The sequence below is a fragment of the Papio anubis genome, chromosome 16 (genome assembly GCF_008728515.1).
Source record: "Papio anubis isolate 15944 chromosome 16, Panubis1.0, whole genome shotgun sequence".
NCBI classification, from domain to species: Eukaryota; Metazoa; Chordata; class Mammalia; order Primates; family Cercopithecidae; genus Papio; species Papio anubis.
In genome coordinates, this window is record NC_044991.1 from 71,657,412 (window position 1) to 71,685,239 (window position 27,828).

Genomic DNA, 27,828 nt, shown 5'->3' on the forward strand with positions numbered 1-27,828 from the left:
AGTAGCCAGGCAAGATCCGGTCTTCCCTGGACTGATGTAAGCCAGATCAAGTCCCACAAAGGTGATAGGACCCAACCTGCTCACACTCTAGCGCCCCCTCTAGGTCACACTATAGGCGTTTCCTTCTTAGACAACTGTCCATTGGCTCCAGCAAGAGCAAGCCTTTGGAGACAGAACCCTCACTCCTCTCCCCAAAACACATGGTCTCCTGAACCACACCCAAGGTTTATGTGTGCTCCTGCATTATAATTTGCTTCTCACCAATGGTTCAGTTTTAATTCAGTCCAATCCACAAAACATCCATTGAGGCCGGACGCGGTGGCTCATGCCTGTAATTCCAGCATTTTGGGAGGCTGAGGCGGGTGGATCACTTAAGGTCAGGAGTTTGAGACCAGCCTGGCCAACATGGTGAAACCCCGTCTCTACTAAAAATACAAAAATTAGCGGGGTGTAGTGGCGGGCGCCTGTAATCCCAGCTACTCAGGAGGCTGAGGTTGCAGTGAGCTGAGATAGCACCATTGCACTCCAGCCTGGGTGACAGAGCAAGACTCCATCTCAAAAAATAAAATAAAATAAAACAAAATAAAACAAAATAAAATAAAATAAGTTGAACAACATAACTGTAGCAGGCTTATCCGTTGCTTAGAGAAAGAGATGGGAGGCCAGCCGTGGTGGGCCTGAAGCCGCCGGTGCTTAGTGGATCAGAGTAGGGTCTGAGACCAGAGAGCTCAGTTCATTTCTTTGCATACAATAGGGGCTCTGCAAACACCCGTGAAATTAAATCAAATTAGGAGTTTAGGTGACACAAGCTAGCATGTGCACTAACTATTTCTGGAAGGCGATGAGAGACCAGAGAGCAAGATGGCTTTCGGGGGGATGTGGGGGGGCTGGGTAGCTGGGGTCAGGGTGGGAGGAAGACCTACTTCTCATTTTATGCCCTTTTGTACCTTTTGAAATGTTTTATTTTCACCACGTGCACACAGAGCACAGTCAATCAAACAAACAATCACAATTAAATAAACAATGCAGGGAGCCAGGCTGTCTCAGAACTCCATGGCTTCATGCATGCTCTTCCCGCTGGTGAGATACTCCTTCCCAGCTTTCTCCAAAGTACACATCCTCCAAGATGTACACAAATGTCCTGTCTTCTGGGGCCTGCGCCTGCCTCCTTGTGATGTTTCTTCTCTGCTTACCCACCGCATCCTGCTCTGTGGCCTGGAGGCACCTGTGCCTTCTGACATCACAATGCATTCAGCCAACGGGAGGAATCGGCAGAGATAAAAGGGCAGGATGAGGGAGAAGTGGGCGTGTTTATGCCACCCCCAGCTCCTTCCCTGTTTTGCCTTAATTTTGGCAGTGGCTGAATTTCTCCACAGCCTCAACTCCTGTCTTAGCCTTACTTATATGGCTCCAGCTATCTCTGGGTCAAGTAACACCATTCTGTCTCTCACCCCTTTGGCCTTGGGGTGCCAATAGCTCCCCACTGTTGCCAGTCCCTGCATGCCTCACCTCTGCAAACACTTTCTTCGTTAAGTTTGCTTCAGTTAAGCCAGCAGTTCACAACCTGGGGTGACTTTGCCCCCAGGGGACATTCAGTGATGTCTGGAGACACTTTAGGTTGTCATGACTGGTTGAGAAGACGCTACTGGCAGAGGCAACAGACAGTGCTAACCATCCTACCCCGCACAGGACATCCCCCACAACAGAACCGGCCAGCCCTAAATATCAATAGCACTGAGACTGAGAAACCCCCATAAGTTTTTGGGACTCCCACTGCTCCCTGCCTGAAGCTCGACAGTTCATGGCTGGGATCTGGACTCCTGCTGCCCTGTCTGCATTGTGGTGTGATCTGCCAGTTTCCACACATGCTGCTGATCTCGTCTTAGTGACACAGAGATGAAAAGACCCCAACCTTGCCCTCAAGCTGGCCATAGTGCAGTGGAGAGAGACCCCAGTGAGCAGGGTTCCCCAGCAGCCTTGAGTCCTTGAGGGCAAAGTCTCTTTGTCAGTCACCACATAGCCCCAGTAGGAGAGTAGCAGACATTTGCTAACTGAAACAAAAGGTCCTTTAAAAATATCTTAAAACAAGGCCAGGCGGTGGTTCATGCCTGTAATCCCAGCACTTTGGGAGGCCAAGGTGGGCGGGTCTTCTGAGGTCAGGAGTTCGAAACCAGCCTGGCCAACATGGTGAAACCCTGTCTCTACTAAAAATACAAAAAAAAAAAAAAAAAAAAAATTAGCTAGGTATGGTGGTGAGCGCCTGTAATTCCATCTACTCGGGAGGCTGAGGCAGGGAGAATTGCTTGAACCTGGGAGGTGGAGGTTGCAGTGAGCCGAGATTATGCCTCTGCACTCCAGCCTGGGTGACTGAGCAAGACTCTGTCTCAAAAAGAAAAAAAAAAAAGTCTTGAAACAGACAGATTAGGCTCAACGGCTAAACAAGACCCAGGAAACCTTGCTGGGTTTCCCTGTAACAAAAGTTCCAAGGAAACCACAATCAGGCCAAGATGTACAGAATGAATGAATTCTAATCCCAGGGATATAGGTGGGTCTGTGGGACAGAAGACAGCTACGAGCATCCCATCTCTAAAATGGTTATAATGGTAGTGCCCACCTCCTAAAATTGTATGAGATTAAATTTAATGAAAATCACTTACAGTGTTACCTAGTGCATGTTGAGCACCAGGTGATGGGGCAGCGGCTTCACAACAGGTCTAGGGAAGAGCTCTGCCACTGGTTTACACCCCTGGGCCTCACTTTCCCAATCTGTAACATGAGGAAAATGTAAGCAAGATTAGTGTTTTGCAGAAATTATACCATAGGAATGCTTGAGGGGGGTTCTACAATATGTAGTGTGAATATCATTTTCAACATCAAACCTGTAATTTAATAAAAGTAAAAGATCAGTCTGTTAAACTGGAGTGAAATATTATCGTCAGGCAGGGCTAGGGTGACCAACTCATCCTCTTTTGGCCAGGACTTGTCTAGTTTTAGCTCTGAAAGTCCTGTGTCCTGAAACTCTTCCTCAGTCTCAGCAGACTAGGATGGTTGGTCACCCCAGCAGGTCAAATGATCAGCTTGCCATACTAATTTTAAACATAATAAACAGCCAGCTGCCTGACACAGTGGCTCACGCCTGTAATCCCAGCACTTAGGGAGGCTGACTCGGGCGAATCACTTGAGGTCAGGAGTTCGAGACCAGCCTGGCCAACACGGCGAAACCCCATCTCTACTAAAAACACAAAAATTAGCTGGGAGTGGTGGCAGATGCCTGTAATTCTGCCTACTTGGGAGACTGAGGCAGGAGAATCGCTTGAACCTGGTAGGCAGAGGTTGCAGTGAGCCAAGACTGTGCCACTGCACTCCAGCCTGGGCAACACAGTGAGACTCCATCTCACAATAAATAAATAAACAAGCAAACAAACAAACAATATATGTTGAATACTTATTTTGTGCCAGGCACTGACTTTACAAGTATTAGCTCATTTAATCTTTATAAGAACCCAGCAAGGTAAATATTAACATCTCTCTTTATACAGTGGCACAGAAAGTTTCAGTAATTGCCTGAGTTCACACAACTCCTGAGTAGTAAAGCGAGGATTTGATTCCAGGCCATCTGGGTCCAGAGTTGCCATATTGAATTTGACCTCTACTATATATTTGAATATATTTTTATTTTTTATTTTTTGAGATGAAGTCTCGCTCTGTCGCCCAGGCTAGAGTGCAGTGACACGATCTCAGCTCACTGCAACCTCTGCCTCCCGGGCTCAAGCGATTCTTCAGCCTCAGCCTCCCAAGTAGCTGAGATTACAAGCATGCACCACCATGCCCAGCTAATTTTTGTATTTTTAGTAGAGACAGAGTTTCACCATTTTGGCCAGGCTGGTCTCGAACTCCCGACCTTCAAGTGATCTGCCCGTCTCGGCCTCCCAAAGTGCTGGGATTACAGGCGTGAGCCACCACACCAGGCAAATATATTTTTAAAACATCTTTGGAGACAGTAATAATGTCAATAATGATGATAATAATAATGGAAATATATTTTAAAACATTTTTGAAATAGTAATAATGACAATACATTTTTGAACACTGAAATATGCATCCCAAAGTTTAACACCATGGAGGCCACGTATAAACTAACTTAAGCTGCTTGGTTAGCCCACTGTTGTGCAGACCTTAGAATAAAGCATTTTGGCCACCTCTGCTGAATTAAAGCTAGAATGAGGCCGGGCGCGGTGGCTCAAGCCTGTAATCCCAGCACTTTGGGAGGCTGAGACGGGCGGATCACAAGGTCAGGAGATCGAGACCATCCTGGCTAACACGGTGAAACCCCGTCTCTACTAAAAAATACAAAAAACTAGCCAGGCGAGGTGGCGGGCGCCTGTGGTCCCAGCTACTCCGGAGGCTGAGGCGGGAGAATGGCGTAAACCCGGGAGGCGGAGCTTGCAGTGAGCTGAGATCCGGCCACTGCACTCCAGCCTGGGCGACAGAGCCAGACTCAGTCTCAAAAAAAATAAAATAAAATAAAATAAAAAATAAAGCTAGAATGGAAGACTCAAATGTTTACAGGGCCAGGTGGGTGATGTCAGTGAGTGGTTTTAGAGCAACAGGGAGTGGTGGGGACTGTGGCAAATGGGAATAGAATGCACGAGCTGAAAAGAGGCAGCCAGGACTCAACTCCAGGCACTTGGAATTGGGGACCAGCAACGGCAGATTCTTCAGGAGGAGACAAATATCCATCTTCATCAGCAACTAATTCAATGAAAACGATACAAAAACACAAGGTGTGTGAAAAAAAACGTGCCTGTGGGTCAAACCCAGCTTCTGCTCTCCTCCCACCGCGGCCCTGCCCAAATTGAATGGATGCTCAGATTATCAGGAAAGCGGGACTCCGTCTCAAAAAAAAAAAAAAAAAATTGGACAGGCACGGTGGCTCATGACTATAATCCCAGCAGTTTGGGAGGCTGAGGCAGGTGGATCACGAGGTTGGGAGTTCAACACCAGCCTGGCCAAGATACAAAAATTACAAAAATTTTTTAAAATATAAAAATTAACTGGGTGTGGTGGCAGGCACCTGTAACCCCAGCTACTCGGGAGGCTGAGGCAGAGAACTGCTTGAACCTGGGAGGTGGAGGTTGCAGTGAGCCAAGATTGCACCACTGCACTCCAGCCCGGGCGACAAAGAAGATGCTGTCTCAAAAAAAAAAAAACCAAAAAAACAAAAAAAAAAAAAAAAAACTATTTGAAACTGTGGCGTATTCATTCAATGGAACACTATACAGCACTAAGAATAAACTCTAGCTATGAAAAATATGGATGAATTTCACAAACATAAGCCAGACACAAAAGACTACATCCTGTGTTATTCCATTTCTTTAATGTTTAACAACAGACAAGACTCATCTCTGGTGTCAGGAGTCAGGCTTGTGGTTACCCTGGAGAGGGTGCTAGTAAGTGATTGTGAGGGGCAAAGGGAAGACTTCTGGGAGCCTGGCCGGGTTCCATTTCTTTGTCTGGGTCCCAGTGGCATGGGGGTTCTCTTTGCAATGATTCGTTGAGCTGCACACTTGAGTTTTGTGCACTTTTTGATGTCTGTTTTTTGGTTTTTGTTTTCTTTTGAGTTGAGGTCTTTGTCACCCAGGCTGGAGTGCAGTGGCACCATCACAGCTCACTGCAGCCTCCATCTTCTGAGGCTCAGGCAATCCTCCCACCTCAGCCTCCTGAGTAGCTGGGACTACATACAGGCATGTGTCACCATGCCTGGCTAATTTATTATTATTATTTGTAGAGGCAGGGGGGTCTTACTATGTTGCCCAGGCTAGCTTCCAACTCCTGGGCTCAAGTGATCCTCCCGACTCGGCATCCCAAAGTGTTGGGATTACGGCATTAGCCATCATGCCCAGCCATATGTGTATTATACTTCAAATTTGATGTAAAATTTTTTGAAACACATACACAGAAACCATTACCATTTGGAAATATTTTTCTGGACAAAGCAGGATTGTGTTTGGATAGAAGGGAAAACAAATGAGGAAATAATCCATTCCAAGTACGGGAAGCATCTGACGACCCTTTGCTGAACCGGTGATAAGAATACAATTGTCAGGGCTGGGCTCCCCACTGCACTCCAGCCTGGACAACAGAGCCAAACCCCGTTTCAAAAAAAAAAAAAACAATGAAAAAACAAAAGTGTCTCCTTGGAGAGGCCTTTCTAGGAAATAACCTTCCCAGTTACTTCCTCTTAGGGTGCTATAACTTCCCCTTAGGAAATGCCGATTGCAGTCTGCAATTCTCTTGTTTATTTGGGATTTTCTTTTTTCCTTTTTTTTTTTTTTTTTTTTTTGAGACGGTATCTTGCTCTGTCACTCAGGCTGGAGTGCAGTGGCGAGATCTCGGCTCAGTGCAACCTCTGCTTCCTGGGTTCAAGCGATTCTCCTGCCTCAGCCTCCCAAGTAGCTGGGACAACAGGCGCCCACCACCATGCCTGTCTATTTTTTGAATTTTTAGTAGAGACAGGGTTTCACCATGTTGGCCAGGCTGGTCTTGAACTCCTGACCTTGGGTGATCTGCCTGCCTCGGCCTCCAAAAGTGCTGGGATTACAGACGTGAGACACTATGCCCGGCCCTTTTTTTCTTTTTTTAGTTTATTGTCTATCTCCCCTCATGAAGACAATGATTTTGCCTGTCTTATCCATCACCTGCCACATAGCAGGTGGTCACAAAATATTTATTACATGAGTGAAGAGAAGAAGGGAGGGAGGGAAGGAAGAATATCTGAGTGCATAATTGGGAATTAACAAGGCAAAGCTAGGGATGGGTTGGAAGCTGTGAAGAAGACCGATGGGACTAGAGATGAGAGATCAGAGGGTGCAGCAGGCAAGATGATGTCCATTTTACAGATGAGGCATCTGAGGCTCAGGGATGGCAAGGGGCATGACCAAGTCATCCAGTGGGACAGGTCCTAGATGAATCCAGGTTCCAACTCAAGAGTCAATAGAACCTCAGTTACTGAGCACCCATCTGTACTAACGGATGAGTTGAGTACTGTTATTCCTTCCTAAGGCACAGCCAGGCACAGTGGCTCACGCCTGTTAATCCCAGAATTTTGAGAGGCTGAGATGGGAGGACTGCCTGTGGCCAGTGGTTCAAGACCAGCCTGGGCAACATAGTAAAACCCCCATCTCTACCAAAAAATATTTTTCAAATTAGCTGGGCTCAGTGATGCCTGTCTGTAGTCCTAGCTGCTCAGGAGGTTGAGGCAAGAGTAACACTTCAGCCCAGGAGCTCAAGGCTGCAGTGAGCTATGATCAGGCCATTGCACTTCAGCCTGGGCAACAGAGCAAGACTGTCTCTTAAAAAAAAGGGGGGGCAGGGGGGAGCCAGGCTTGTAGCTCACACCTGTAATCCCAGCACTTTGGGAGGCTGAGGTGGGTGGATCACCTGAGGTCGGGAGTTACAGACCAGCCTAACAAACATGGAGAAACCCTGTTTCTACTAAAAATACAAAGTGAGCCGGGCATGGTGGCTCATGCCTGTAATCCCGGCTACTGGGGAAGCTGAGGCAGGAGAATCGCTTGAACCCGGGAGGCGGAGGTTGCAGTGAGCTGAGATGGCACCATTGCACTCCAGCCTGGGCAACAAGAGCGAAACTCCATCTCAAACAAACAAACAAAAAAGAAACTAAGGCACAGAGAGTTTGAGTGACTTGCCTAAGGTCACACAGCTAGGAAGCAGCCAAATCTCAGGACTTTCGTCTATTCTGAATGGCTGTTCTCCACCACCCACCCCGCCTTGCTGCCAACTCTCTGCTCGGACCAGCACTGTCTATGAATTCAAACTCTGACCCTTTCTAGAACTTTGGGCAAAGCCAGGAAATTCCATGAAACCCCTTCAAGACCTGGGTTCCAGTTCCCCCAACTGCAAACCAAAAGAGAGCAAAACTAGCCCTCCTTGCAAGGTGGCTGTGAGAAAACAGTGATAAAAATTAATTATAGGACTTGTATGTAATAAAAATAATTGCAGGGCTGCTGGTAAACAGCCCGGCTCTAGAGATACAGACTGATGATAACAGGCATTTATGGCCCCGCGGCCCAGCCTTTCTGAGGCTGGGGTGATAGAAGCCGGGTCACGAGGTGGGGGTGGTCACAGGCAGGAAACTCCCAGCAGCCCTTGCCGCAGGGAGGTCTGGGCCTATCTCCGAAGTGGCCTGCACAGTGATTTCAGGAACATTTGGAAGGACACTCCCCTAGCTTGACGGGCCACCATTCATTATCCATCTGGTAGGGTCGGATGTCACTTGCTGTTTGCCTTTCTAAAAACCTGCAAACAAGGCTGGGTGTGGTGGCTCACACCTGTAATCCCAGCACTTTGGGAGGCCAAGGTGAGCAGATCGCTTGAGGTCAAGGGTTCGAGACCAGCCTGGCCGACATGGTGAAACCCTGTCTCTACTAAAAATACAAAAATTAGCTGGGCATGGTGGTGGGCGCCTGTAATCCCAGCTACTCAGGAGGCTGAGGCAGGAGAATTGCTTGAACTTGGGAGGTGGAGATTGAAGTGAACGAAGATCGTGCCATTGCACTCCAGCCTGGGCCACAGAGTGAGACTCTGTCTCAAAATAAATAAATAAATAAATAAATGTAAAAACTTGTAAATAATGGGCATTTTACAGTGACTTTATTCATTTGTTAATTCTCAAGGCCCCAAGGATAGGCAGGGAGCAGATTTTGGTGGTGGAGGAGGTGGAGCAAGGCCCAGAGGAGACAGCAGTTCATTCTTCCTCTATCCAACAGATATTTATTAAGGGCTACTCCATGCCAGGTGCCTCGCTGGTGGAAGGTAGTGACAGGGACACCAGGGACTTGCCCAGGATCACAGGGGGTCCTAGGGTGGGAGGAAGTCAGGGCTGGTCCCTGGGTCCTCAACACCAAGGACAGTAATCTCACTGCCACAAAAAAAGACCAGAGTGGCTTGTCCCTTTGGCAAAATGACTCCCTCTTAGGATTCTAGCCTTCCCTGCAGGCGTTCACAGTTAATTCTTAAAGACATAAAAAATCCATATTAGAACTCTAGTAATTTTTTTTAAATGAAAACGGAACCTACTTATCACAAAAGCTCAACCAATAAAGAGAAGTACAAATAACTAAGTTCAAAATGTGGAAATTTTACTACCCAGAGAAAAACACTCTTAGCAGAGGTAGCAGAGCTAAGCAGTCAAGAGCACAGACTCAGACCAAAGTGCCTGGGACCATGTGCTGGCTTGTAACCTAACCATGCTAGAGTGTAGCCTCTCCTCTGCCTGTTTCTTTACTTGCAAAACTGTATAATGGCAGCACCTGTCAGACATAGTGTATTAAATGTTAGGAGCATGGACAAGCTAACCATTTGTGGAGTGCTTAGCACAGCACCCAGCACAGAATAAGTGCTACTTAAAGGGTTGTTCAGTGTATCCCCAGACGGTGCTACATGCAGACATACCACACCTGCTTATGGTCTTAGGACCTGATTTATATCACACACACACACACACACACACACATATACACACATATATACACATATATATACACACATAAACATATACACACTAAACAAGATATTCCAGGCACCTTGCCATGTCTATAAGCTTCTTTCTATAAGTAAGAATTTGATTTAGGCTGGAGACAGTGGCTCACACCTGTAATCCCAGCACTTCGGGAGGCCGAGGCAGAAGGATCATGTGAGCACAGGCATTTGAGACCAGCCTGGGCAACTTAGTGAGACCTCGCTAAGGTGTTGCAACATGTAGCTGTAGTCCCAGCTACTTGGGAGGCTGAGTTGGGAGGGTCGCTTGAGCCCGGGAAGTAGAGGTTGCAGTGAGCCAAGATTACGCCACTGCACTGCAGCCTGGGCAACAGAGTGAGACTCTATCTCAAAAAAATAAAAAGAATGTACATTTCATATTGGTAGAAACTTTCTGGCTGTTTTCGGTCCTAAAAGGGTGCTTGGCACATAATAAATGTGCAAAAAAGTGTTGAATGAATGACTCTAATTTAGTCAATATCCATGACAGAGGGATCTGTTACATACTGGGTGTGTGACTTTGAGTAAGGCTTGTCAAGCCTCTGAACTTCAGCCTTCTAGGTTTAACGGGTATGACATAGATAACATGTACTGAGTTAACTCTGTGCTGGGACCAATTTGAAGTAGTTTATATGGAATATCTCCTTTAAACCATACAACAGCATTTGAGGTACTATTCTTAGTCCATATTAATGTTGAATTAGCTGAGGCACAAGGAGATTAAGTAACTTGGCTAAGGTCACAAGTAAAAGGTGGAGCTAAGAGACAAATTCCCCAGGCCTCTGATACCACAGTGTACCCACTTACCACCACTCTACACTGCTTTTCTAAGATAACCCACCCTTGGCCACCGACAGTAGAAGGAATAAATACATGGTGGTACATTTGTACAATAGAACATTATACAGCAATTGAGTGGCTCATGGGCTGGGAACTACGGCTCATATCTGTAATTCCAACACTTTGGAAGGTTGAGGCAGGTGGATTAGTTGAGCTCAAGAGTTTGAGACTAGCTTGGGCAATATAGCAAGACCCTATCTCTAAAAGAAGAAGAAGAAAGAAGAAGAAGAAAGAAGAAGAAGAAAAAGAAAGAAAAAGGCCAGGCCATGATGGCTCAAGCCATAATCAGCACTTTGGGAGGCCGAGGCAGATTGGATCACGAGGTCCAGGAGTTAGGGAACCTCCTGGCCTTTCCGGGGTGAACTGAAAAATAAAGCAGCGAGTGGTGGTGGGCGCCGCGAGGTCAGCTGAGGCAGGAAGAATGGCGTGAACCGGGGAGAAGCGGAGCAGTGAAACGAGGTCACGACCGCACTCAGCCTGGGTGACAGGTGGACTCCGTCGAGGAGGAGGGAGGAGGAGGAGGGGAGGAGGCGGCGACTATGGTCGAAGAGCACATTGAGGCCAGGTGTGGTGGCTCATGCCTGTAATCCCAGCACTTTGGGAGGCCAAGGTGGGCGGATCATGAGGTCAGGAGTTTGAGACCAGCCTGGCCAACATGGTGAAACCTTGTCTCTACTAAACATACAAAAAAAAAAAATTAGCCAGGCGTGGTGGCATGCACCTCTAATCCCAGCAACTCAGGAGGCTGAGACAGGAGAATTGCTTGAACCCAGGAGATGGAGATTGCAGTGAGCTGAGATCGTGTCACTGCACTCCAGCCTGGGTGACAGGGCAAGACTCCATCTCAAAAAAAAGAAAAATGACATCCTGGATTTTTATGGCAACCCTAAAGTTTGCATATGTATGATTCCATTTACGTGAAGTTCAGAAATAAGCAAAACGAATAAATGGTAATAGAATTAGGAGCATGGTTTCCTTGGGTGGGAGTAGGAGTGAGTAGAAAGGATATTAGAAAAGCTTCACATCTTGATCCGGATGGAGGTTACCTGTGTGTATACACATGTAACAATTCACCAAGCTGTACACTTAATGTTTTTACCTTTTACAACACTTGTGAATTACAACTCCATTAAAAAAATATATTTTTAGGCCAGTTGCAGTGGCTCACGTCTATAATCCTAGTACTTCAGGAGGTCAAAGAGCAGCTTGGGCAACATGGCAAGACCCTGTCTCTACAGAAAAATTAAAAAATTAGCCAGGTATAGTTGTGCACACCTGTAATCTCAGCTTCTTGGAAGGCTGAGGCAGGAGGATCGCTTGAGCCCAGGAGATCTAGGCTACTGTGAGCTGCGATTGTGCCACTACACTCCAGCCTGGGCGACAGAGTGAGACCCTGTCTCAAAAAAAATTATGTGTATATGTATGTGTGTATATATATATGTATATATGTATATATATGTACATATGTATATATGTAATACACAAATTTTTTAAATCCCACAGAGTGATATGCCCTATTAGAAAATCTTTGATAATGTTCTCTAATGGGATGTTTGCAAGGTTAAAAGGTGATAAAGTTTGTGACTCTCTTGCTCTATTTTAGGCTCTCATAGTAAGAGCTCAGTGTTCAATGTAAACGGCATTGTTAAATGTAACAGCAGTATTCATATAGCATCGTTATTATCACGGCTTTTTGTATTTATCTCTATTGCCAACAGATTGGAGCGCCCCCTAGTGTTTAATGTGTTATAGTACCTCAGTTATTACAAAGAGCACCCTAAACCCAAGTTTGTAGTCTCAACGCCAAAGGGCAATGCTTTTCTTTTCTTTCACTCCAGTGCCACACAAAAAAGGACCAAAACATGACCTCCTGGGAGCAAAGAAACACCAGGTTGCCTAAGGAGAGGTGAACTGGCCCAGGCTGGAAACAGAGCAGGTCAAATCTCCCGCGCTGATCAGTGCTGGGATCGTGCCTGTGAACAGCCACTGCACTCTCCGGTCTCTCAAAAAAAAAAAAAAAAAAAAAAAGTAGCAAAATTCACATCAGATCAATGGGTCCCAAGGTCAACTCAAGCCCTGCCCATGATCACTCTCTGAAACGTGTCAGAAAGAAGGCAGAAGGGAATACGCAGCTCTACCTCCCTTTGATGCAAGCACATTGCAAATATCATCTCGTTTCACAGGAGCTCACATAATATTTGAAGGTGGCATCATACGGACTACAAAAATGCTTTTGTATTACTATGGTATTATATTGTATAGTCACAGCTAGCTTTCAGTGACAGCTTCCTGTGTCCCAGGTACCCTACTAGGCGCTAGATGTCCATGGTTAGCTTTGATCTTTAAAATGACCTGGGAGGAATATATTCTTTTGTAGCCTGCTTTTTTCCCTTCAGCAGTACACTTTGGGCATCTTTCCATGTCAATAAATAGAGCTGGGTCGGAAGTACCTGATTCAAAGGCTGAGAAACTTAAACAGTCAGCAGCCACTGCCCAGGTGAAGATCAATAATAGTTAACATTTATTGAGTGCTTTATTACACACCAGGCCCTCCACTCATTGTTTAAGGTGAACTCTCTCGCATTTGATCCTTGAGGCAATCCCAAGGTAGCTTCTATTATTATTCAGATGGAGAATCTGAAGCCCAGAGAAGCAAAGGAACACAGTTGAGGTCAGACAGCTGGTGTTTAATGGCAGAGGTGGGATTCAAACCCAGGTCCCTCTGATTCAGGCACTGGGCTCTCGGCCAGCACATTTGGAGGACAACATGGAGGAGGATGCAAGGGGAGTCTTCCAAGTGGGGAAAGGATCCACTGACAAAGGCTGAAGACAGGCAGGAGGGTGGTGTGGGCCCAGGCCATTGTCCTCTATGGAAATGACAGTAAGGCTTCCTGGAGGTGACACCATTTGGACTAATTCTATGTCTCCAGCCGATAACGGAGGTCTTTTTATAACTTACCAATTCCTGAGCATATGTCCAGTGAGACATACGTGGATTCAAATCCTCATTGTTCCACTCTAGTTAAAAAAAAAAAAAAAAATCAGCATTATCGCCAGACCTACAGTGGTTTGCGCCTATAATTCCAACACTTTGGGAGGCCAAGGCAGGTGGATCACCTGAGGTCAGGAGTTCAAGACCAGACTGGCCAACATAGTGAAACCCCATCTCCACTAAAAATACAAAAATTAGCTGGGCGTGGTGGTGCACGCCCGTAATCCCAGCTACTCGGGAGGCTGAGACAGGAGAATCGTTTAAACCCAGAAGGTGGAGGTTGCAGTGAGCCAAGAACATGCCACTGCATTTCAGCCTGGGTGACAAAGTGAGACTCAGTCTCAAAAATAAAAATAAAAATAAAAATAAAAAATAAACAGCATTGTTGAGATATAATTGATGTTCAATACATACTGAAATTGAATCATTTGATGAGTTTCAACATATGTACATATCCAAGGAACCATCACCACAATCAAGATGCCAAGTGTTTCAATTGCTTCCAAAAGCTACCTCATGCTGGTTTATAAGTCATCCCCTATTCATCCCACCACCCCATTTCCAGGTAACCATCATCACTATAGGTTGCTTTCTTTCACTATAGATGGCTTTACATTTTCTGGGATTTTATAGAAATGAAATCATGCTATATGTACTCTTTATTAATTTTTTTTTTTTTTTGTATACAGAGCCTATCTCTGTTGCCCAGGCTGGGAGTGCAGTGGCGAAAACTTGGCTCACTGAAACCTCTGCCCCTGCGGGTGTTCAAGCAATTCTCCTGCCTCAGCCTCACTAGTAGCTGGCATCACAGGTGTGTGCTACCATACCTGGATAATTTTCTTGTGTGTGTGTGTGTGTGTTTAGTAGAGACGAGGTTTCACCATGTTGGTCAGGCTGGTCTCGAACTCCTGAGCTCAGACAATCCACCCACCTCGGCCTCCCAAAGTGCTGGGATTATAGGCATGAGCCGCTGCACCTGGCCAACATGTACTCTTTCTGTCTGACTTCTCTCATTCAGCATAATTATTTTGTCATTTATCCATGCTATTGCACATATCAATAATTTGTCTTTTTTATTGCTAAGTAGGATTGAGATATATATGCACATATATCAGATTGGTGCAAAAGTAATTGTGGTTTTGACTGTTACTTTTTTTTTTTTTTTTTGAGACAGGCTCTTGCTCTGTTGCCCATGCTGGAGTGCAGTGGTGCAATCTCAGCTCACTGCAACCTCTGCATCCAGGTTCAAGCGATTCTCCTGCCTCAGCCTCCTGAGTAGCTGGGACTACAGGCATGCACCACCATGCTCGGCTAATTTTTGTATTTTTAGTAGAGACAGGGTTTCACCATGTTGGCCAGGCTGGTCTTGAACTCCTGGCCTCAAGAAATCCGCCTGCCTCGGCCTCTCAAAGTGCTGGGATTACAGGCATGAGCCACCATGCCTGGCCATTTTGCCATTACTTTTAATGGCAAAACCGCAATTACTTTTGCACCAACCTAATAGATCTCACAGGTGAAGCACGGTGGCTCACACCTGTAATCCCAACACTTTGGGAGGCTGAGACGAGCAGATCACTTGAGCCCAGGAGTTTGAGACCAGCCTGGGCCACATAGCGAAACCCTGTCGCTACTAAACACCAAAAAATTAGCCAGGCATGGTGCTGTGTGCCTGTCTGTAGTCTCAGCTACTCAGGAGGTTGAGGTGGGAGAATCACTTGAGCCCTGAAGTCAAGCTGCAGTGAGCCATGATTGCACCACTGCACTCCACTTTGTCTCCAACAAACAACAAAGAAAGATACAGATGCCACAGTTTCTTTATCCATGTCCCTGGGCATGTTATTGTTTCCTCCAGTTTTTGACTATTACAAATAAAACTGCTATGAACATTCACGTACATGTCTTTGAGTGGACAAATACTTTCATTACCCAGGAATACAACTGCTCGTCACATAAGCGTATGTTTAACTTTTTAAGAAACTGCAAACTACTTCCCGGCCTGGCTTTTTAAACTGTAATCATTTTAGATGCACTCATTTTTTTTTAACCTGTGGATCTAATAGCTCGTTTTTTAGACTGTCCGGGCCTCAGTTTTTTCATGTGTAAAATGGAGATAATTGGCCAGGTGCGGTGGCTCATGCCTGTAATCCCAGCACTTTAGGAGGCCGAGGCAGGCAGATCACTTGAGGTCAGGAGTTCGAGACCAGCCTGGACAACATGGTGAAACCCCATCTCTACTAAAAATACAAAAATTAGCTGGGCATGGTGGCGCACACCTGTAGTCCCAGCTACTCAGGAGGCTGAAGCAGGAGAATAGCATGAACCCGGGAGGCAGAGGTTGCAGTGAGCCAACACCATGCCACTGTACTCCAGCCTGGCGACAGAGCAAGACTCCGTCTCAAAAAAAAAAAAAAAGGAGGTAATTATATCAGCTTTGAAAGATAGTGAAGACAGAGTGAACTAGCACATAAGCACATATGCAGCACGTAGAACAGGGACTGGGACATAGTAAGGGTTCCATAGGGGTGGGTTGTTGTTGTTGTTGTTGTTGGTTTTGAGATGGAGTCTCGTGCAGTGTTACAATGTCAGCTCACTGCAACCCCTGCCTCCCAGGTTCAAGTGATTCTCCTGCCTCAGCCTCTCGAGTAGCTGGGATTACAGGCACACACCACCACGCCTGGCTAATTTTTGTATTTTTAGCGGAGACTAGGTTTCACCATGTTAGCCAGGCTGGTTTCAAACTCCCGACGTCAGGTGATCCACCTGCTTCAACCTCCCAAAGTGCTGGATTACAGGTGTGAGCCACCACGCCCAGCCAAGGGAGATTATTTTATTACAATTGAACCACAGCCGTCCTGTGATCTGGCCACTTACCCCAGGATACAGCATCCTCAACGAGACGGCAAAAAGCCACTTCCTTTGCACTTAGTCAGTGCTGTTAGCCTGGAGGAATAACAATAGCACCATCGACTGTGCCAGGCACTATCCTTGGTACTTTTGTATGTTGAATCCTTGCAAAGCCCTGTGAGGTGGGTCAGTGTTTGCCTTCTGTATCACAGATGAGAAAACTGGGATGTAGTAACCAGTCATTGGCCAAGGTCACACAGCAGTGAAGTAATGGTACTGTGAATTGAATCTACGTAGTTTGATTTAGGATCTAGAAGTTTCTCTAATGGATTACCTAGCTCAGAGCTAGTGAAATAGCCCAGTCACAAAATCACCTCCTGATGCCCAGAATCATCTTCAGCTCCTCAGACACAGAGCCTGAGGCAAAGATTAGGTACTGTGTGATTTATAAAGGAAAGAACCTGTAAGGGATGAAGGGAAGCAAGACAGGGAGGGAAACAAGCAAAGATGTGGTCTCAGGTAAAGTCTAGCAAAAAGGCTGGCTTTGTGTACCTCTGTACGAGTCAGCTGTTGGCTGCCAGCCACCCTGTGGGTGAGAGGAATAAACTCCAGGGTGAGGCGATTCCTGAGATGGCAGTTCTCAGTAGAAATGGAAATAGTAAGCCATTAGAAGCCAACAACTGAAGCTTCTGGGGGGATGGTATTGGTGTGCTAGCCCATGAAGGGCTCAAGAGGTTCCCAGAGGCATGCTTCTTGCCTGCCTAATGAAGCAAGTTCTAGAACATTCTGGAACATTCACTTCCTAGACTTGTTTTGGAGAATCCTCCTTCTCACTGAGAGCAGGATGTTGAAGAAACCTGGCCTGTGACATAATCAAAGCACACCTTCATTTTTATCTCCCAGTGTCCCTTCTAAGATGAATTTGGTGGAGACACATTTTCCCTGCCACTGAGTGAAATCTCCCCCTTACTCTTCTGCTCGTTCTGAGGAAACAGGTAATTCTATGGTCACTTTAGGTCACAAATATACTCAATTTAGAAATGACAATGTCCAGTGAAGCTTCTAACCAAAATTCCCAATTTGATTTAGGGTTTAAACCTTCTCCCCTCGCTCTCAGGCCTGCTGCAGGGAGGCGGTGTGGGTTGCTCCTTCTCTATCTCTCCTTCCCTCATCTACACGTGGGGTACAGTGGGGGGTGTTGGAGATAGCAAGGGGGGAGAAAGGATCTCTCTTGAGCTGCAACCATCCTGGCTGGCTTAAAGCTGCCCCTTTCTGTCGTGGGCTCCATGGAGACGGCCACTGTCACAGGGGCCCTCTCACTCTTGACCTTGCGGATGCACCTCTCCTCATAGGGGTCCCTTGCAAGTCATTCATCAGCCCTTAGGAACTCAACATCCAACTCAAGCTTCTTGCTGCTGCCACACCTCTGCCCCTCCAGGAGTCTCTAGGGGACAGGACCCAAGAGGACCCCTTGTAGGTGCTCTCTGCCAACGCCGGTCCACGGGAAACACACCAGCCAGCAGCCTGTGCCCTGAAAGTCCTGGGAATGTGGCTGACCTTAGCACACCCACACTGTGGCCCCTGCACCGATTCAGCCAGGCAGCCTGTTTCTCTCAGCCTCTAGATGCCCATGCCCACATGAGACCACTGGGCCCGCTCATAATGGCCACACATTAATCTCTACAAATAGTAGCCCCTCTCATGGAAGAGCCCTCATGACCCCATTCCACTCTTCCGAGGAGATGGCCACCAAAGAACTCTTTGCCTCCTCTTCCCATCCTAGGAGAATGTGGGGGATATAGGGGTAATAATAAATGCAGGGGTTTTGGGTAGTCACGGCCAAATTTTAGCAGCTATGGGTTTTGACTGGGGCTCTTAAAAAACAGTTACTGGTTGTCACAGCAGAGCTTTCTAGAAACATCTTACAAGTCACGTCCACCACCCCGAGCTTCCGTTTTTTCATATCCTTACTGGGGTGACAACACCTTACTGGGGGTTTGTTGTGAGGGCTGAGTGAAGTAGTGAATTTGCGGAGCTGACACTCCAGGATTCCACAATCACAGACCTGCAAATTCCATCTCTGTGGGACCATTTAGAAGTGATGTGGCTTCTCTGAGTCTGTTTACTCCTTTGTCAAATGGAAGAGCCTCTACTCCATCGCATCTCTGTAAGGTTAGTTAAGTGAATACATATGACATGCTTAGCACGGGACCTGGCACCTGGTAAGAACTCAGTCCATGCTAGGTGCTATTAATACAATGGTGGGTGGCTGGTACTGATGGAGGGGATGTGGGACCTCCACCCCTTCCATTTCTCTCACTATTCCAGGCCCTGTTTTGGAAATGCTTCAGCCAGGCTGGGATCCAGGGCCCCTGGGAACAGAGAGGACATGCTGTACCTCCAAGCAGCCATGCTGACTCAGGTTGGGAAATCAGTGTGTGACCACGAAAACACAGCCAGGTTCTTCCCACTTCTGGGAAATCCGCACAGCCAACCCACGGGCATCTCTTTACCCCGTCCCGAGAGGTGGCCAGCTCCGTTCTAGGACCTGATTGGGCGGTTTGTGAGCACAAGGCTGGCACACTGAGAAAAAGGAGTCTCTTGCCCCTTAGGGAACCCCAGGCCCAGGGGTCACAAGCTTTGCACGACCCTCTGATTGGGGTCAAACATGTCTGGTGTTTGCCAAGCCTCTGACTTCCCCCAGCCCGCATCTGGACACTTCTCAAGCCAAGCCAGGCTCCGGACCACTGGTTGGGCAACCCATGACCTCAAACTGGGTCAGACCCATCAGATGAGCATCTGTTTAAAAGTATAGGACATTTTGTTCTTTAGAATCCCCAGGGTCAGAGTATGAACCCTCCCCGTCCCCGATTCAAACTCCTCCCCCACCACCTACTGCCATTTGTTTACTCTGTTACTTTGAGCAAGTTTTTCAGCTCTCTGAGTTCTAGTTTTCCTATCCACCAAATGCAGACTAACAAGTACTTTCACCTTCCAGGGTTGATTTGAGATTCAGGTAGTGAATGTCAAAGGATGGCACACACATTAGCAGGCACTCCAAAAGGGGGAGTTATTATTGCAAACAGGGCACTAGACACCAAGTGAAAAACAGTATGGTACATATGGTACAGTGGACAAAAGGGCAGAGCTGAGAGCCAGACTGCCTGGGTTCCAAACCTGCTAGTCAGGTGTGGTGGCTCATGCCTGTAATCCTAGCACTTTGCGAGGTCAAGGCGGGTGGATCACTTGAGGCCAGGAGTTTGAGACCAACCTGGCCAATAAAACCCCATCTCTACTCAAAATACAAATAAAATTAGCCTGGTGTGATGGCATGCACCTGTAATCCTAGCTAATCAGGAGGCTGAGGCAGGAGAATCACCTGAACCCAGGAGGCAGAGGTTGCAGTGAGCCAAGACTGTGCCACTGCGCTCCAGCCTGGGCCACAGAGTGAGACGCTGCCTCAAAACAAGACAATACAAAACAAAACAGGCTGCCTTGCCAACCTACTGTGTGGCCACAGGGAATCTCTCTAAGCCTCAGTTTTCTTCTCTGTAAAATGGGAATAACCATAATATAGTTATGAGGATTCAATTAGATTAGTTGCACTGGAAACAGTGCCTGTCACATAGTATTACCTAATAACCGTTAACGATTTTTTATTTTACTTTTTCCAGTCTCGGCCCCAGTTGGGAAGCATGAACTATTTTTAATTAGCCACACAAGTTAGCAATGTCGGTAATGGTGCTGAAATCACACAGGTCAGTGTTTTGAACAAAATTCACCTGGAAGTCATATTTAGTGAGCACATACCTATCTACCTGGTGCTAACAGAAGTCATACATTTAGATACATGTATATGTACATGTATACACTCATATGGACACACACATACTGTGAAGTAGGTATTGCTGTCTTCATTTTTTAAAACCTTTATATTATAGAGCAAAACAGATGCAGAAAACCACACAAATTAAATTTGTAGCAGCCAGATGCAGTGGCTCACACCTGTAATCCCAGCACTTTGAGAAGCCGAGGTGAGTAGATTGCTTGAGCCCAGGAGTTTGAGATCAACCTGGGCAACATAGCAAAACCTGAAACCCCATCTCTACGAAAAATACATAAATTAGCCGGGCATGGTGGCATGTACCTGTAGCCCCGGTTACTCAGGAGGCTGAAGTAGGAGGATTACTTGAGTCTGGGGAGGTCTGAGGCTACAGTGAGCTGAGATCACACTGCTGTACTCCACCCCGGGCAACAAAGTGAGACCCTATCTCAAAAAAAAAAAAAAAAAAAAATGTAGTTTAGTGAATTATATTAAGGCAAACACCCTGTAACCACCACCCAGGTCAAGAAACAGAATTTTTTTCAGCCACCTCAGGGTTCCCCTCCCCACCTCACCAGGTACTCCATACCAATCACAGCCCCTCCCCCCAAAATAATCACTAATCCGACTATTAATTACTTCCTTGCGTTTCCTCATGACTTACTCATCTGAGTGTGCATCCCTAGATGTTATTGTTTAGTTGTGTCCACTTTTTATTTTTATTTATTTATTTTTTGTTGACATGGAGTCTCATTCAACTGCCCAGGCAGTGACACGATCTCGGCTCACTGCAACCACCGTCTCCCGGGTTCAAGAGATTCTCCCGTCTCAGCCTCCCCAGTAGCTGGGATTACAGGCACCCACCATCATGCCCGGCTAATTTTTGTATTTTAGTGGAGATGGGGTTTCACCACATTGGCCAGGCTGGTCTTGAACTCCTGACCTCAGGTGATCCATCTGCCTCGGCCTCCCAAAGTGCTGGGATTACAGGCGTGAGCCACCACACCCAGCCATGTCCAATTTTTAAAAGCCTCTTGTGTGTGTGTGTGTGTGTGTGTGTGTGTGTGTGTGTGTGTGTGTTTTGTTTTGTTTTTTAGGAGACAAGGTCTCACTCTGTCTTGCAGGAGGGAGTGCACCAGTGCAATCTTGGCTTACTGCAGCCTTGAACACCCCAGGCTCAGGTGATCCTCTTACCTCAGCCTCCAGAGTAGCCAGGACTACAGGCATGTGCCACCACACCTGGCTAATTTTTGTATTTTTTTGTAGAGACAGGGTTTTACCATGTTGCCCAGGCTGGTCTTGAACTCCTGGCCTCAAAAGATCCTCCCATTTAGGTCTCCCAAAGCGCTGGAACTACTGGTGTGAGCCACAGTGCCCAGCCAAAAGCCTCTTTTATTAATCCAAAAGCCTCTTTTTAAAAATAGTCTACAGGTTCTCCCTTCCATCCTTTTCTCTTCCTTGAAGTTTATCTGTTGAATTCAGGCTGTTTTACGTGTAGTTTCTCAAAGTCTGAATTTTGTCAATTGCATCCTCATAGTACAATATAACACGGCCCTCTGACCTCTGCATTGCCTGCAAATTAGCAGCTGGATCAGACTCAGGGTCCATCTTTTTGGCATGATTATAGCTGGTGCTGGACTCCTTTCCAAGCAGCTCCTACAAGGCTGGAGTTTGTTCATTTTTTGATGTTAGCTGCCATTGTGTACAATGGCTAGATACATTCATTCACTGTAAATAACAAAATGGCAATATTGCATCATTTTGTTTTCATGTATTAGCTGTAGTAATTTTATAGGAAGCTTCTTCCCTTTATCTACTATTTGGTTTCCCAGTGCTACAGTTCATTTAGGAAAGGCAGGAGAATGACTAGATTCTTTATTTACCTAGTTTTCAAGAATACAATTTATTTCCATGCCATCGTCAGAAGGTGATTGATTTGCTGGATATCATTATGAACCCAGGGTTTTAAACATATTTGATGAGTTTCAATCAACTGCAAGTATTATCTTTGTTGCAGCTAACATTGTTTCATCTGCAGGCTGGCTTCTAAGTCCTTTTGGTGTGACCCTGGTAGCCTTTGATAGCTTCCTTGTTAACTGACATGACAAGATATTCCAGGCTCATTTTGTATATCTCCTGCTACAGATCTGGAATGAGTAATTTCTTCAAGAACTCTTTTTATTTTTATTAATCAAAACTATTATCTGGGTGCAAGATATGCTCACTGCTACAAGATGACCATGGTTTAAGTCTTTTTTAGTAGCTAGAACTAGGTATTGTATATATGAATACACGCATATACATTTCCTTTAAAAGTAGTCTCAAGTTCACATTGATATATCCAATGTAAATAGAGTTGTATAGGATGTTTATGGAACCTATTCTGTATTACATCTGTAGTTCCTTTCTTCCACACTTGGAATCTTTCGTTTTCAAGGATACAGGGGCTGATATAATGGAAAGATGCTATAAATACTGGTTAAAATGACTCAATAATTCACAGGGGTTAAAAACTCCTTTAAACCTTAGGTTGTGTGGCAAACATCTTACACTCGCCCACTACTGGAGCTGGCAAAATGCTTTCCAGTTTCAGCCGCTGTTTTCCCAACAACACGTGAATACATGTTGCAATTTTAGCACTCTCCGTGTCTCAGGCCCGTCAGACACCTTGCTGCTTCCCTTCTGTTTCCACTGCACAGAGATGCCAGTGACATGCAGGCCTTGTAGCTGTTGGTGATTTGTCCCCACTTGTGTTTTGGAATTCATGAAGATGCCTTGTCACTTAGTTTTGTGGTAAACATGTTTATGAATTTTTTTCTATTTTTGTTTGGGGGTTTGGGGAGATTCAAATCTATGCTAGGCATTATTGCCTCCATCTTTCCAGAATTCCCCAGTTGGTATTATTTTCACAGATGAGGAAACTGAACCTCAGGGGAAATGTGATTTGCCCAAGATCACACAGCCAGTGACAGCACAGAAATGTATGTGAGGTTACCTGCTTTCATGCAAGGTACAGAGAAGATACCTGATATGGACCACTCCCTCCTCATCTTCCTCTCTATTTCCACTGGTCAGTGTCTTTACAGGATTCTGGGGGGTTTGGGGGGGGCTTTTGGTTTGTTTTTTGAGGTGGAGTCTTCCTCTGTTGCTTAGGCTGGAGTACAGTGGCATGATCTCGGTTCACTGCAACCTCCACCTGCCGGATTCAAATGATTCTCCTGCTTAAGCCTCCCGAGTAGCTGGGATTACAAGCACCCACCAGCACACCCAGCTAATTTTTGTACTTTTAGGAGAGATGGGGTTTCACTATGTTGGCCAGGCTGGTCTCGAAATCCTGGCCTCAAGTCATCCTCCTGCCTCGGCCTCCCAAAGTGCTGGGATTACAGGTGTGAGCCACCGTGCCTGGCCCCATGATTCTGTTATTGACAATCAAATGAGATTATCCATGCAAAGAGCTCATCACTGTACCAATGAAAGCATTCAATAACTGGTAGCAGTTAGTATAGGATTTTACAGTTGATGAAACCAAGGGCTGGAGAGACAGATAATTGTTCCACTGTTACACAGCTGGTAAGTGACACAGGCTTTCTCAGGTCTGTCTGACCAGAACCTAACATTCTTTCTCCCACACTAGTGGTTCTTAATTTGGAGCAGCTTTGTCTCCCAGGTGGTATTTGGCAATGTCTGGAGCTATCTTTGGTTTTCATCACTGTGAATGTGGAGTGCTACTGTCATCTAGTGGGTAAAGCCTAGGAATGACATTAAACATCCTACATCTCTCCCACGCCCCCGAAACAAAGACTTTTCCAGCTCCAAATGTCAATAGTGCTAAGGTTGAGAAATTATGCCCTATACTGTGGTGCCATCCTAAATAAGCCTTACCAGGTGAGGCATGGTGGCTCACACCTGTAATCCCAGCACTTTGGGAGGCTGAGGCAAGATCATCTGAGGTCAGGAGTTCAAGACTAGCCTGGCCAACATGGTGAAACCCATCTCTACTAAAAATACAAAAATTAGCCAGGCACAGTGGTGCACACCTTTAGCCCCAGCTACTAGGGAAGCTGAGGCAGGAGAATCGCTGGAACCCAGCGGGTACAGGTTGCAGTGAGTCAAGATTGCACCACTGCACTCCAGCCTGGGTGACAGAGTGGGACTCTGTCTCAAAAAATTAAAAATAAAAATAAATAAGTCTTACCTTAGAATCAATACTAAGGCTGGTCCTAGGAGATTTTCTGAGCTCAGAATCACAGGCCCTGAACATAGACAGCTCAGTCATGTCTAGCCTCCTCCAGCATGTACGCAATGCAGTGTCAAGATTTTTTTTCTTCAGAGGCTGGATGAAACTAGGAGAGCAAGATTTTTGGAACCTTCCAAACCAAGACACAGGGCAAGCAGCCCCCGGTGATCTTGCTGCTTGAGAGTGGGTGATCATCACCGATAAACAGACATTTCATGATACAATGAGACAGAATCTCTCTCTGTCACCCAGGCTGTAGTGCAGTGGTATGATCTTGGCTCACTGCAACCTCTGCCCCCCAGGTACAAGTTATTTTCCTGCCTCAGCCTCCTGAGTAGCTGGGAATACAGGCGTGCGCCACCACACCCAGGTAGGATTTTTTGTGTTTTTAGTAGAGACAGGGTTTCACCCTGTTGGCCAGGCTGGTCCTGAACTCCTAGCCTCGGGTGGTCTGCCCACCTCGGCCTCCCAAAGTGCTGGGGTTACAGATGTGAGTCACCGTGCTTGACCTGCACATGCTGTTCTATGACATCCTCCCAAGGACCCCTCTAAACAAGGGCCATATTCCCATTTTATACATAAGGAAATGAGTCTTTTTAAGAGGTTGTTCAGACTCCATAAATTCTGAGTGTCCAAGGCAGAGAAGACAGACATCAAATACCAGCTCAAACACTTAGTCATCATGTGCCTTTGGGCAATTTTTTGTCCTTCTCTGATCCTTTTTCCCAAACTGTAAAAACAGAGACAGGGCTACAGGACCTTTAGGACAAAGTAAAATTTGGGACCATGGTGTCATACAGGCTTGAATTGATACCTAGCTCTCTCTTTCATATCTTGAGCCCTTAGGAGACTTTCTCTTTCTCAATATTTTACATTATTTTACTTTATTATTATTTTTTGAGACGGAGTCTCGCTCTGTTGCCCAGCCTGGAGTGCAATGGCATGATCTTGACTGACTGCAACCTCCACCTTCCGGGTTCAAGTGATTCTCCTGCCTCAGCCTCCAGAGTAGCTGGGATTACAGGCGCCAGCCACCATGCCTGGTTAATGTGTCTATTTTTAGCAGACACGGGATTTCACCACGTTGGCCAGGCTGGTCTCAAACTCCTGACCTCAAGTGATCCACCACTCTGGCCTCCCAAATTGCTGGGATTACAGGCGTGAGCCACCAGGCCTGGCCTCTTTCTGGATTTTAGTTTCCTCTTCTGTAAATGGGACAATGCTAACTTGCTGTTCACAGGGTCATTGTAAGGTGAAATTAAGATCATACAAGCACAGTGCCTGGTATATATAATCATTCAAAAAGCAGAAACTCTTTTTGTTGTCATTGTTTATCGGAGACTTTCTAATCCTGAGATAATCTGGTTCTCTAAAATGTGATAACGGCCCTCAGTTGAGAGAAGGGGCAGGGATTTCTGGGGCATCTCTGAATCCTCTCCCTGACCTGCCCTTGAGACCAAGTTCTTCTCCTGCTGGCAGCATCTAGGATTGCCATTTGGGCTCCAGGTACCAGTAGTAGGTCCTAGGTTTGGGTGGAGGAGAGGGGCTTATTCCAATACCTAGGACAGAATGATTAGGACAGGGTCATCCCTCACCCTTTGCCACAAGAGCTGCCATTTGGCAGGGCGCAGGAGCCCGGGCAGCCTCCTAGGTGGTTGGGATTACAGGCCTGGCTAATTTTTGTATTTTTAGTAGAGACAGGGTTTCACCAGGTTTGCCAGGCTGGTCTCAAACTCCTGAACTCAGGTGATCCACCTGCCTTGACTTCTCGAAGTGCTGAGATTATAGGCATGAGCCACCGCGCCCGGCTGTTTTGGGGGTTTTCTTTTTGAGACAGAGTCTCGCTCTGTCACCCAGGCTGGAGTGCAGTGGCATGATCTCGGCTCACTGCAACTTCTGCCTCCCGGTTTCAAGTGATTCTCCTGCCTCAGCCTCCCGGGTAGTTGGGATTACAGGCGTGTGCCACCATGCCCAGCTAATTTTTGTATTTTTAGTAGAGACGGGGTTTCACCATGTTGGCTAGGGTGGTCTCGTCGTACTCCTGACCTCAAGTGATCCACCTGCTTCAGTCTCCCAAAGTGCTGGGATTACAGCCACTGTACCCGGCCTTACCTTACGTGTTAAAAGATTTCACAGATGTGATTAATGTAAGGATCTTGAGATGGTAAGATTATTCTGGATTATCTGGGTGAGCCCAGTGTAATCCCAAGAGTCCTTACAAGAGGAGGGAAGCAGGAGGATCAGTCAGTAGTAGATGTGACAACAGAAGCAAGAGGTTGAGGTGATTTGAAGAAGGGGCCATAAGCTAAGGAATGCAGGTGACCTCTACAAACTGTAAAAGGAAAGGAACTGATATGCTTCCTCAAAATCCCCGGAAAGAATGCAGTCTTGCCAACACCTTGATTTCAGACTTTTGACCTAGAGAACAGCAAGAGAATATATCTGTGTTGTTTCAATCCATGAAGTTTTCAGTAATTCCTTGTTACAGTAACGGGAACATAATACATAGATTTAGCAAAGAAAACAAAATCCAGGATGCCCAGTTGTCATATTTGAATTTCCTATAAACAACAATTTTTAAAGTATAAATGGTCCCAAATGTTGCATAAGACACGTGTGTGTGTGTGTGTGTGTGTGTGTGTGTGTTTGGAAAGGAACATACTTAAATGTTTATCTAAAATTCAAACTGTAGTGAATGTTCTATATTTTGTCTGTCAATCCTAGAAGTGGTGAAACTGAAAGCAGGAGTCAAAACTCATGATTCGCAGGTCCCCTCCACACTGCTGCCCCTTGCCCCTCAATCTAGTATCTGGCAGAAACTGCCACTTTCTTGTGGCCCTCATGGGTCACTTACCATTTTCTTGGGACTCCTCCTGCTCCTGGGGTAGGAAAACGAAAAGACTGTTTAAGGTCGTCTCTTTGGGCTCAGAGTTCTCCTGGACCACCAGAATTTCTCTCTAGAAATGGCTTAGTGTCTACTCTGCCTCAGAGGGACCTAGGAGATTTGCCTCAAAGTTGCAGTTGCACAAAATACTTGCGGGGGGATCTTATTGGACTGGGGTGGGAGTTAGTAAAGCCTTTGTCTGGAGGGAACGTCATGAACCCCAAAGCAGGAAAAAAGTAATTATTGAATCAGGCTCCAGAGCAAGAATCAGGTTTCAGATAACGAAACAGAAGCCCAAGGAGGAATGGGGACTTGCTCCAGGTCACTCAGTTAATGACAGACAGACGTCCCCTGGTTTGGAATCTCCCCTTTTGGAGCGGCCAGTCCTGACAGCAGCCGTAGCTAGGGGGAGATCTAGAATGCTAATCCTGAGGTCTGGGTTTGAAGCCCTTTACTGCCTTGATTGCCAGTTTCCCTTTCCTGAAATAGGAGAAATGCATAAATATGAGGAGTTAATGAGATCATTGGATGTTAAACAACAGGTGCATGTTAGCATGCTCCTGGAAAATGGCAGCGTCTTTCCTTCCTTCTTTGAGCCTCAGTTTCCCCATCTATAAGTCGCGTTTGACAAGCGGCTGGTACCCAGCCAT

The 27,828-nt window shown here is 46.3% G+C and overlaps 1 long non-coding RNA gene across 2 annotated transcripts; it reads right to left on the bottom strand.

The window, feature by feature from the left end:
- Nucleotides 1-517: 517 nt before the first annotated feature.
- LOC116270812 lies at nucleotides 518-27,823 on the bottom strand. 2 transcript variants are annotated; one of them, XR_004179077.1, is made up of 4 exons: nucleotides 27,149-27,823; nucleotides 13,358-13,416; nucleotides 2,658-2,766; nucleotides 518-1,234 (listed from the first exon to the last, which is right to left on the bottom strand). It is a non-coding gene; the product is annotated as an uncharacterized LOC116270812 (long non-coding RNA). The 2 variants fall into 2 exon arrangements; XR_004179078.1 differs by lacking the exon at nucleotides 27,149-27,823 and adding an exon at nucleotides 24,253-24,433.
- Nucleotides 27,824-27,828: the final 5 nt, after the last annotated feature.